Source organism: Physella acuta, unplaced genomic scaffold, assembly GCF_028476545.2.
Source record: "Physella acuta isolate Inbredline_101_S28 unplaced genomic scaffold, ASM2847654v3 ptg000567l, whole genome shotgun sequence".
NCBI lineage: Eukaryota > Metazoa > Mollusca > Gastropoda > Physidae > Physella > Physella acuta.
Window position 1 is genome coordinate 130,389 of NW_026732086.1, and position 12,020 is coordinate 142,408.

A 12,020-nucleotide genomic window follows, 5' to 3' on the forward strand; every position below is an offset into this window, starting at 1 on the left:
AGTTGCTGACGCTGCTGATGTCTTGAAGGCTAGTTGGCTTGGGTCTGATGACTTGACAGCAAGTTAACTTGCATCTGATGACTTGATGGCTTGTTAACTTGCCTCTGATGACTTAAGGGCTAGATGGCTTGCTACTGTTGACGGTAAGTTGGCTTGCTACTTGTGACTTGACAACTACGGGCTTGCTACTAATAAATAGAAGATTAATTAGCTTAATACAAATGGTGTGAGCATTTTTTTCACTTGCCACATGTCTCTTGAAAGTAGCTGATGCTGCTGATGTCTTGACGGCTATTGGCTTGTGTCTGATGACTTGACGGAAAGATGGCTTGTCTCTGATGACTTGACGGCTAGTTTGCTTGCTACTTGTGACTTGACAGCTATTTGGCTTGCTATTAACAAATAAAAGATTAATTAACCTAATACAAATGGCGTGGTAATTATTGGACTTGCCACATGTGTCTTGAAACTCGATGAAGCTCCTGATTACTTGACGTCAAGTTGGCTTGCCTCTGATGACTTGACGGCTAGTTGGCTTGCCTGTGATGACTTGACGGCTAGTTGGCTTGCCTCTGATGACTTGAGGGCTAGTTGGCTTGTTCTTGATGACTTGACGGCTAGTTGGCTTGCCTATGATGACTTAACGGCATGTTGACTTACTGCTGGAGACTTGAGGGTTTTTTTTCTTGCTGCTTTTTACTAAATGGTTTGTTGTCTCGCTACTGATAAATAGAAGATTTATTAGTTTAATACAAATATTGAGAGAATAATTTGAATTGCCCCGGCTTGCTGCTGATGACTTGAGGGCTAGTTGGCTTGCTCATGATGACTTGATGGCTAATTGGCTTGCTGCTGATGACGTTAGGGGTAGTTGGCTTGCTGCTGATGACTTGAGGGCTAGTTAGCTTGCTGCTGATGGCTTGAAAGCTAATTAGCTTGCTGCTGATGACTTGAGGGCTAGTTGGCTTGCTGATGATGACTTGAGGGCTAATTGGCTTGATGCTGATGACGTTAGGGGTAGTTGGCTTGCTGCTGATGACTTGAGGGCTAGTTGGCTTGCTGCTGATGACGTTAGGGGTAGTGGGCTTGCTGCTGATGACTTGAGGGCTAGTTGGCTAGCTGCTGATGACTTGAGGGCTAGTTGGCTTGCTGCTGATGACTTGAGGGCTAGTTGGCTTGCTGCTGATGACTTGAGTGATAGTTGGCTTGCTGATGATAGCTTGAAAGCTAGTTGGCTTGCTGATGATATCTTGAAAGCTAATTTGCTTGCTGCTGATGACTTTAAGGCTAGTTGGCTTGCAGATTTTGACTTGAGGGCTAAATATCTTGCTTACGATGGACTAGTTTAGGGTTAGTTTGCTTGCTGCTGATGACGTGAGTGCTAGATAGCTGGCTACTGATGATTTGAAGGCTAGTTTGCTTGCTTCTGATGACTTGACGGCAGGTGGCTTATTGTTAATGACTTTACGGATAGGTAGCTTGCTGCTGATGACGTAAGGGCTAGTTCGCTTGCGACTTGTGAATTGATGGCAAGTTGGCTTGCTACTAATACATAGAAGATCAATTAGCTTAAAACAAATGTTGTGAGTATTTTTTTCACTTGCCACATGTATCTTGAAAGTTGCGGACGCTGCTGATGACTTGACAGCAAGTTGACTTGCATCTGATGACTTCAGGGCTAGTTGGCTTGCTACTGTTAACTTAACGGTAAGTTGGCTTGCTACTTGTGACTTGACAACTACGGGCTTGCTACTAATAAATAGAAGATTAATTAGCTTAATACAAATGGTGTGAGCATTTTTTTACTTGCCACATGTATCTTGAAAGTAGCTGATGCTGCTGATGTCTTGACGGTTATTGGCTTGCGTCTGATGACTTGAAGGCTAGATGGCTTGTCTCTGATCACTTGACGGCTAGTGGGCTTGCTACTTGTGACTGGACAGCTATTTGGCTTGCTACTAACAAATAGAAGATTATTTAACCTAATACAAATGGCGTGGTAATTCTTGGACTTGCCACATGTGTCTTGAAACTCTATGACGCTTCTGATTACTTGACGCCTAGTTGGCTTGCCTCTGATTACTTGACGGCTAGTTGGCTTGTTCTTGATGACTTGACGGCTAGTTGGCTTGCCTGTGATGACTTAACGGCAGGTTGACTTGCTGCTGGAGACTTGAGGGCTTGTTTCTTGCTGCTTATTACTAACTGGTTTGTTGTCTCGCTACTGATAAACAGAAGATTTATTAGTTTAATACAAATATTGACAGAATTATTTGACTTGCCCCGTGTGACTTGACTGTTAGTTGGCTTGTTGCTGATGGCTTGACAGCTAATTGGCCTGCTGCTGATGACGTGATGGCTAGTTGGCTTGTTGCTGATGACTTAAGGGCTACTTGGCTTGCTGCTGATGACCTGAGGGCTAGTTGGCTTGCTGCTGATGACTTGAGGGCTATTTGGCTGGCTGCTGATGACTTGAGGGCTAGTTGGCTTGCTGTCGATGACTTTAAGGCTAGTTTGGTTGCTGATGATGATTTGATGGCTAATTGGCTGATTGTTGATGACTTGAGGGCTAGTTGGCTTGCTGCTGATGACTTGAGGGCTAGTTGGCTGGCTGTTGATTACTTGAGGGCTAGTTGGCTGGCTTTAGATGACTGACAGCTATTTGGCTTGCTGCTGATGACTTGAAGTCTAGTTCGCTTGCTACTGATGATTTGAGTGCAAGTTGGCTTGCTTCTGGTGACTTGGAGGCTTGTGGCTTATTGTTAATGACTTTAAGGATAGGTGACTCGTTGCTAATGACGTAAGGGCTAGTTTGCTTACTGCTGATGATTTGATGGCTACTTGGCTTAATGTTGATGACTTGATGGCTACTTGGCTTGATGTTAACGACTTTAAGGCTAGTTGGCGTGCTACTGATGTCTTGAGTGCTAGTTGGCTTGCTGCTGATGACGTAAGGGCTAGTTGGCTTGCTGCTGATGACGTAAGGGCTAGTTTGCTTGCGATTTGTGAATTGATGGCAAGTTGGCTTGCTACTAATAAATAGAAGATTAATTAGCTTAAAACAAAGTGAGAATGTTTTTCACTTGCCACATTTTTCTTGAAAATTGCGGACGCTGCTGATGACTTGACAGGAAGTTGACTTGCATCTGATGACTTGATGGTTTGTTAACTTGCCTTTGATTACTTAAGGGCTAGATGGCTTGCTACTGTTGACGGTAAGTTGGCTTGCTTCTTGTGACGACAACTACGGGCTTGCTACTAATAAATAGAAGATTAATTAGCTTAATACAAATGGTGTGATCATTTTTTTTTACTTTCCACATGTATCTTGAAAGTAGCTGATGCTGTTGATGTCTTGACGGCTATTGGCTTGCGTCTGATGACTTGACGGCTAGTTGGCTTGTCTCTGATCACTTGACGGGTAGTTGGCTTGCTACTTGTGACTGGACAGCTAATTGGCTTGCTACTAACAAATAGAAGATTATTTAACCGAATACAAATGGCGTGGTAATTCTTGGACTTGCCACATGTGTCTTGAAACTCGATGACGCTTCTGATTACTTGACGTCTAGCTGGCTTGCCTGAGATGACTTGACAGCTAGTTGGCTTGCCTGTGATGACTTGACAGCTAGTTGGCTTGCCTGTGATGACTTAACGGCAAGGTTGACTTGCTGCTAGAGACTTGAGGGCTTGTTTCTTGCTGCTTATTACTAACTGGTTTGTTGTCTCGCTACTGATAAACAGAAGATTTATTAGTTTAATACAAATATTGACAGAATTATTTGACTTGCCCCGTGTGACTTGACTGTTAGTTGGCTTTCTGCTGATGACGTGATGGCTAGTTGGCTTGTTGATGATGACTTAAGGGCTACTTGGCTTGCTGTTGATGACTTGAGGGCTAGTTGGCTTGCTGCTGATGACTTGAGGGCTAGTTGGCTTGCTGCTGATGACTTGAGGGCTAGTTGGCTGGCTGCTGATGACTTGAGGGCTAGTTGGCTTGCTTTCGATGACTTTAAGGCTAGTTTGGTTGCTGATGATGATTTGACAGCTAATTGGCCTGCTGCTGATGACGTGATTGCTAGTTGGCTTGTTGATGTTGACTTAAGGGCTACTTGGCTTGCTGTTGATGACTTGAGGGCTAGTTGGCTTGCTGCTGATGACTTGAGGGCTAGTTGGCTTGCTGCTGATGACTTGAGGGCTAGTTGGCTTGCTGCTGATGACTTGAGGGCTATTTGGCTTGCTGCTGATGACTTGAGGGCTAGTTGGCTGGCTGCTGATGACTTGAGGGCTAGTTGGCTTGCTGTCGATGACTTTAAGGCTAGTTGGCTGGCTTTAGATGACTGACGGCTATTTGGCTTGCTGCTGATGACTTGAAGTCTAGTTCGCTTGCTACTGATAATTTGAGTGCAAGTTGGCTTGCTTCTGATGACTTGGAGGCTTGTGGCTTATTGTTAATGACTTTAAGGATAGGTGGCTCGTTGCTAATGACGTAAGGGCTAGTTTGCTTACTGCTGATGATTTGATGGCTACTTGGCTTAATGTTGATGACTTGATGGCCACTTGGCTTGATGTTAACGACTTTAAGGCTAGTTGGCGTGCTACTGATGTCTTGAGTGCTAGTTGGCTTGCTGCTGATGACGTAAGAGCTAGTTGGCTTGCTGCTGATGACGTAAGGGCTAGTTGGCTTGCGACTTGTGAATTGATGGCAAGTTGGCTTGCTACTAATAAATAGAAGATTAATTAGCTTAAAACAAAGTGAGAATTTTTTTCACTTGCCACATGTATCTTGAAAGTAGCGGACGCTGCTGATGACTTGACAGCTAGATGGCTTGCTACTGTTAACTTGACGGTAAGTTGGCTTGCTTCTTGTGACGACAACTACGGGCTTGCTACTAATAAATAGAAGATTAATTAGCTTAATACAAATGGTGTGATCATTTTTTTTCACTTGCCACATGTATCTTGAAAGTAGCTGATGCTGTTGATGTCTTGACGGCTATTGGCTTGCGTCTGATGACTTGACGGCTAGTTGGCTTGTCTCTGATCACTTGACGGGTAGTTGGCTTGCTACTTGTGACTTGACAGCTATTTGGCTTGCTACTAACAAATAGAAGATTATTTAACCTTATACAAATGGCTTGGTTATTATTGGACTTGCCACATGTGTCTTGAAACTCGATGACGCTTCTGATGACTTTATGGCTAGTTGGCTTGTTCTTGATGCCTTGACGTTTAGTTGGCTTGCCTCTGATGACTTGACGGCTAGTTGGCTTGCCTGTGATGACTTAACGGCAGGTTGACTTGCTGCTGGAGACTTGAGGGCTTGTTTTCTTGCTGCTTATTTCTAAATGGTTTGTTGTCTCGCTACTGATAAACAGAAGATTTATTAGTTTATAAAAATATTGACATAATTATTGGACTTGCCCCGTGTGACTTGACTGTTAGTTGCCTTGTTGCTGATGGCTTGACAGCTAATTGGCTTGCTGCTGATGACTTGAGGGCTAGTTGGCTTGCTGCTGATGACTTGAGGGCTAGTTGGCTTGCTGCTGATGACTTGAGGGCTAGTTGGCTTGCTGCTGATGACTTGAGGGCTAGTTGGCTTGCTGCTGATGACTTATGGGCTACTTGGCTTGCTGCTGATGACTTGAGGGCTAGTTGGCTTGCTGCTAATGACTTGATGGCTAGTGTGCTTGCTGCTGATGACTTAAGGGCTACTTGGCTTGCTGCTGATGGCTTGGAAAGTAATATGCTTGCTTCTAATGACTTGAGGGCGAATAGGCTTGCTGCTGATGACTTTAAGGCTAGTTGGCTTGCTGATTTTGACTTGAGGGCTAAATATCTTGCTTTCGATCGCCTAGTTGAGAGCTAGTTGGCTTGCTGCTGATGACTTGAGGGCTAGTTGGCTTGCTGCTGGTGACTTGAGGGCTAGTTGGCTTGCTGCTGGTGACTTGAGAGCTAGTTGGCTTGCTGCTGGTGACTTGAGAGCTAGTTGGCTTGCTGATAAAGACTTGAGGGCAAATAGACTTGCTGCTGATGACTTGAGGGCTATTTGGCTTGCTGCTGGTGACTTTACGACTAGTTGGCTTGATACAAATGACTTGAGGGCTAGTTGGCTCGCTTTAAATGACTTGAGGGCTAGTTGGCTGTCTGTAGATGACTGACGGCTATTTGGCTTGCCGCTGATGACTTGAGGGCTAGTTGGCTTGCTGCTGATGGCTTTAGGGCTAGGTGGCTTGCTGCTAATGACTTTAGGGCTAGTTGGTTTGATGCCGATGACTAGTTGTCTTTTTGCTGATGACTTGAGGGCTAGTTGGCTTGCTGCTGATGACTTGAGGGCTAGTTGGCTTGCTGCTGATGACTTAAGGGTTAGTTGGCTTGTTACTGATGACTTTACGTCTAATTGGCTTGCTGCTGATGACTTGAGGGCTAGTTGGCTTGCTGCTGATGACTTGAGGGCTAGTTGGCTTGCTGCTGATGACTTGAGGGCTAGTTGGCTTGCTGCTGATGACTTAAGGGCTTGTTGGCTTGCAGCTGATGACTTAAGGGTTACTTGGCTTCATGCTGTTGACTTTAAGGCTAGTTGGCTTGCTGATTTTGACTTGAGAGCTAAATATCTTGCTTGCGATGGACTAGTTGAGGGCTAGTTAGATAGCTGCTGATGACTTTAAGGCTAGTAGGCTTGCTGCTGATGACCTGAGGGCAAGTTGGCTTGCTTCTGATGACTTGAGGGCTAGTTGGCTTATTGCTGATGACTTGAGGGCTAGTTGGCTTGCTGCTTATGACTTTAGGGCTAGTTGGTTTGCTGCCGATGATTAGTTGGCTTTTTGCTAATGACTTAAGGGCTACTTTGCTTGATGCTTATGACTTGAGGGCTAGTTGGCTTGCTGCTGATGACTTGAGGGATAGTTGGCTTGCTGCTGATGACGTGAGTGCTAGTTGGCTTGCTGTTGATGACTTTAAGGTTATTTGGCTTGCTGCTGATGACTTGAGAGCTAATATGCTTGCTGCTGATGACTTTAAGGCTAGTTGGCTTGTTGCTGATGATTTTAACGCTAGTTGGCTTGATGATTTTGACTTGAGGGCTAAATATCTTGCTTGCGATGGACTAGTTGAGGGCTAGTGTGTTTGCTGCTGATGATTTGAGGGCTATTTTGCTTGTTGCTGATGACTTTAAGGCTAGTTGGCTTGCTGCTGATGACTTTAAGGCTAGTTGGCTTCATGATTTTGACTTGAGAGCTAAATATCTTGCTTGCGATGGACCAGTTGAGGGCTAGTTGGATTGCTGCTGATGACGTTAAGGCTAGTTGGCTTGCTACTGATGACTTGAGGGCTAGTTGGCTTGCTGCTGATGACTTGAGGGCTAGTTGGCTTGCGGCTGATGACTTGAGGGCTAGTTGGCTTGCTGCTGATGACTTGAGGGCTAGTTGGCTTGCTGCTGATGACTTGAGGGCTAGTTGGCTTGCTTCTGATGACTTAAGGGCTTGTTGGCTTGTTACTGATGACTTTACGTCTAATTGGCTTGCTGCTGATGACTTGAGGGCTAGTTGGCTTGCTGCTGATGACTTGAGGGCTAGTTGGCTTGCTGCTGATGACTTAAGGGCTTGTTGGCTTGCTGCTGATGACTTAAGGGCTTGTTGGCTTGCAGCTGATGACTCAAGGGTTACTTGGCTTGATGCTGTTGACTTTAAGGCTAGTTGGCTTGCTGATTTTGACTTGAGAGCTAAATATCTTGCTTGCGATGGACTAGTTGAGGGCTAGTTAGATAGCTGCTGATGACTTTAAGGCTAGTAGGCTTGCTGCTGATGACTTGAGGGCAAGTTGGCTTGCTGCTGATGACTTGAGGGCTAGTTGGCTTAATGCTGATGACTTGAGGGCTAGTTGGCTTGCTGCTGATGACTTAAGGGCTAGTTGGCTTGCTGCTGATGACTTTAGGGCTAGTAGGTTTGCTGCCGATGATTAGTTGGCTTTTCGCTGATGACTTAACGGCTACTTTGCTTGATGCTGATGACTTTAAGGCTAGTTGGCTTGCTACTGATGACTTTAAGGCTAGTTGGCTTGTTGCTGATGATTTTAACTCTAGTTGGCTTGATGATTTTGACTTGAGGGCTAAATATCTTGCTTGCGATGGACTAGTTGAGGGCTAGTTGGTTTGCTGCTGATGATTTGAGGGCTATTTTGCTTGTCGCTGATGACTTTAAGGCTAGTTGGCTTGCTGCTGATGACTTTAAGGCTAGTTGGCTTGATGATTTTGACTTGAGAGCTAAATATCTTGCTTGCGATGGACCAGTTGAGGGCTAGGATTGCTGCTGATGACTTTAAGGCTAGTTGGCTTGCTGCTGATGACTTGAGGGCTATTTGGCTTGCTGCTGATGACATGAGGGCCAGTTCGCTTGCTGCTGATGACTTGAGGGCTAGTTGGCTTGCTGCTAATGACTTGAGGGCTAGTTGGCTTGCTGCTGATGACTTGAGGGCTAGTTGGCTTGCTGCTGATGACTTGAGGGCTAGTTGGTTTGCTGCTGATGACTTGAGGGCTAGTTGGTTTGCTGCTGATGACTTGAGGGCTAGTTGGCTTGCTGCTGATGACTTGAGGGCTAGTTAGCTTGATGTTGTTGACTTTAAGGCTAGTTGGCTTGCTGATTTTGACTTGAGAGCGCTAAATATCTTGCTTGCGATGGACTAGTTGAGGGCTAGTTGGTTTGCTGCTGATGATTTGAGGGCTATTTTGCTTGTTGCTGACGACTTTAAGGCTAGTTGGCCTGCTGATTTTGACTAGAGAGCTAAATATCTTGCTTGCGATGGACCACTTGAGGGCTAGTTGGATAGCTGCTGATGACTTGAGGGCTAGTTGGCTTGCTGCTGATGACTTGAGGGTTACTTGGTTTGCTGCTGATGAGGGTTACTTGGCTTGCTGCTGATGACTCGAGGGCTATTTGGCTTGCTGCTAATGACTTGAGGGCTAGTTGGCTTGCTGCTGATGACTTGAGGGCTAGTTGGATTGCTGCTGATGACTTGAGGGCTAGTTGGTTTGCTGCTGATGACTTGAGGGGTAGTTGGCTTGCTGCTGATGACTTGAGGGCTAGTTGGCTTGATGCTGTTGACTTTAAGAATAGTTGGCCTGCTGATTTTGACTAGAGAGCTAAATATCTTGCTTGCGATGGACCACTTGAGGGCTAGTTGGATAGCTGCTGATGACTTGAGGGTTACTTGGCTTGCTGCTGATGAGGGTTACTTGGCTTGCTGCTGATGACTCGAGGGCTATTTGGCTTGCTGCTGATGACTTGAGGGCTAGTTGGCTTGCTGCTGATGACTTGAGGGCTAGTTGGCTTGCTGCTGATGACTTGAGGGCTAGTTGGCTTGCTGCTGATGACTTAAGGGTTACTTGGCTTGATGCTGTTTACTTTAAGGCTAGTTGGCTTGCTGATTTTGACTTGAGAGCTAAATATCTTGCTTGCGATGGACTAGTTGAGGGCTAGTTAGATAGCTGCTGATGACTTTAAGGCTAGTAGGCTTGCTGCTGATGACTTGAGGGCTAGTTGGCTTGCTACTGATGACATGAGGGCTAGTTGGCTTACTGCTGATGACTTGAGGGCTAGTTGGCTTGCTGCGGATGACTTAAGGGCTAGTTGGCTTGCTGCTAATGACTTTAGGTCTTGTTGGTTTGCTGCCGATGATTAGTTGGCTTTTTGCTGATGACTTAAGGGCTTGTTGGCTTGATGCTGATGACTTGAGGGCTAGTTAGCTTGGTATTGATGACTTTAAGGTTATTTGGCTTGCTGCTGATGACTTGAGAGCTAATATGCTTGCTGCTGATGACTTGAAGGCTAGTTGGCTTGCTACTGATGACTTTAAGGCTAGTTGGCTTGATGATTCTGATTTTAAGGCTAGTTGGCTTGCTGCTGCTGATTTTAAGGCTAGTTGGCTTGATGATTTTGACTTGAGGGCTATATATGTTGCTTGCGATGGACTTGTTGAGGGCTAGTTGGTTTGCAGCTGATGATTTGAGGGCTATTTTGCTTGTTGCTGATGACTTTAAGGCTAGTTGGCTTGCTGATTTTGACTTGAGAGCTAAATATCTTGCTTGCGATGGACCAGTTGAGGGCTAGTTGGATAGCTGCTGATGACTTTAAGGCTAGTTGGCTTGCTGCTGACGACTTGAAGGCTAGTTGGCTTGCTGCTGATGACTTGAGGGCTAGTTGGCTTGCTGCTGATGACTTGAGGGCTAGTTGGCTTGCTGCTGATGACTTAAGGGCTAGTTGGCTTGTTACTGATGACTTTACGTCTAATTGGTTTGCTGCTGATAACTTGAGGGCTAGTTGGGTTGCTGCTGATGATTTGAGGGCTAGTTGTCTTGCTGCTGATGACTTGAGGGCTATTTGTCTTGCTGCTGATGACTTGAGGGCTAGTTGGCTTGCTGCTGATGACTTGAGGGCTAGTTGGCTTGCAGCTGATGACTTGAGGGCTAGTTGGCTTGCTTCTGATGACGTGAGGGCTAGTTGGCTTGCATGCTGGTGACTTTAAGGCTAGTTGCCTTGCTGCTGATGACTTGAGGGCTAGTTGGCTTGCTGCTGATGACTTGAGGGCTAGTTGGCTTGCTGGTGATGACTTAAGGGCTAGTTGGCTTGTTACTGATGACTTTACGTGTAATTGACTTGCTGCTGATGACTTGAGGGCTAGTTGGCTTGCTGCTGATGACTTGAGGGCTAGTTGGCTTGCTGCTGATGACTTAAGGGCTTGTTGGCTTGCAGCTGATGACTCAAGGGTTACTTGGCTTGATGCTGTTGACTTTAAGGCTAGTTGGCTTGCTGATTTTGACTTGAGAGCTAAATATCTTGCTTGCGATGGACTAGTTGAGGGCTAGTTAGATAGCTGCTGATGACTTTAAGGCTAGTAGGCTTGCTGCTGATGACTTGAGGACAAGTTGGCTTGCTGCTGATGACTTGAGGGCTAGTTGGCTTAATGCTGATGACTTGAGGGCTAGTTGGCTTGCTGCTGATGACTTAAGGGCTAGTTGGCTTGCTGCTGATGACTTTAGGGCTAGTAGGTTTGCTGCCGATGATTAGTTGGCTTTTCGCTGATGACTTAACGGCTACTTTGCTTGATGCTGATGACTTGAGGGCTAGTTGGCTTGCTGCTGATGACTTGAGGGCTAGTTGGCTTGCTGCTGATGACTTGAGGGCTAGTTGGCTTGCTGTTGATGACTTGAGAGCTAATATGCTTGCTGCTGATGACTTTAAGGCTAGTTGGCTTGCTACTGATGACTTTAAGGCTAGTTGGCTTGTTGCTGATGATTTTAACGCTAGTTGGCTTGATGATTTTGACTTGAGGGCTAAATATCTTGCTTGCGATGGACTAGTTGAGGGCTAGTTGGTTTGCTGCTGATGATTTGAGGGCTATTTTGCTTGTCGCTGATGACTTTAAGGCTAGTTGGCTTGCTGCTGATGACTTTAAGGCTAGTTGGCTTGCTGCTGATGACTTGAGGGCTAGTTGGCTTGCTGCTGATGACTTAAGGGCTTGTTGGCTTGCAGCTGATGACTTAAGGGTTACTTGGCTTGATGCTGTTTACTTTAAGGCTAGTTGGCTTGCTGATTTTGACTTGAGAGCTAAATATCTTGCTTGCGATGGACTAGTTGAGGGCTAGATAGATAGCTGCTGATGACTTTAAGGCTAGTAGGCTTGCTGCTGATGACTAGAGGGCTAGTTGGCTTGCTACTGATGACTTGAGGGCTAGTTGGCTTGCGGCTGATGACTTGAGGGCTAGTTGGCTTGCTGCGGATGACTTAAGGGCTAGTTGGCTTGCTGCTAATGACTTTAGGGCTTGTTGGTTTGCTGCCGATGATTAGTTGGCTTTTTGCTGATGACTTAAGGGCTACTTTGCTTGATGCTGATGACTTGGGGGCTAGTTAGCTTGGTATTGATGACTTTAAGGTTATTTGGCTTGCTTTTGATGACTTGAGAGCTAATATGCTTGCTGCTGATGACTTGAAGGCTAGTTGGCTTGCTACTGATGACTTTAAGGCTAG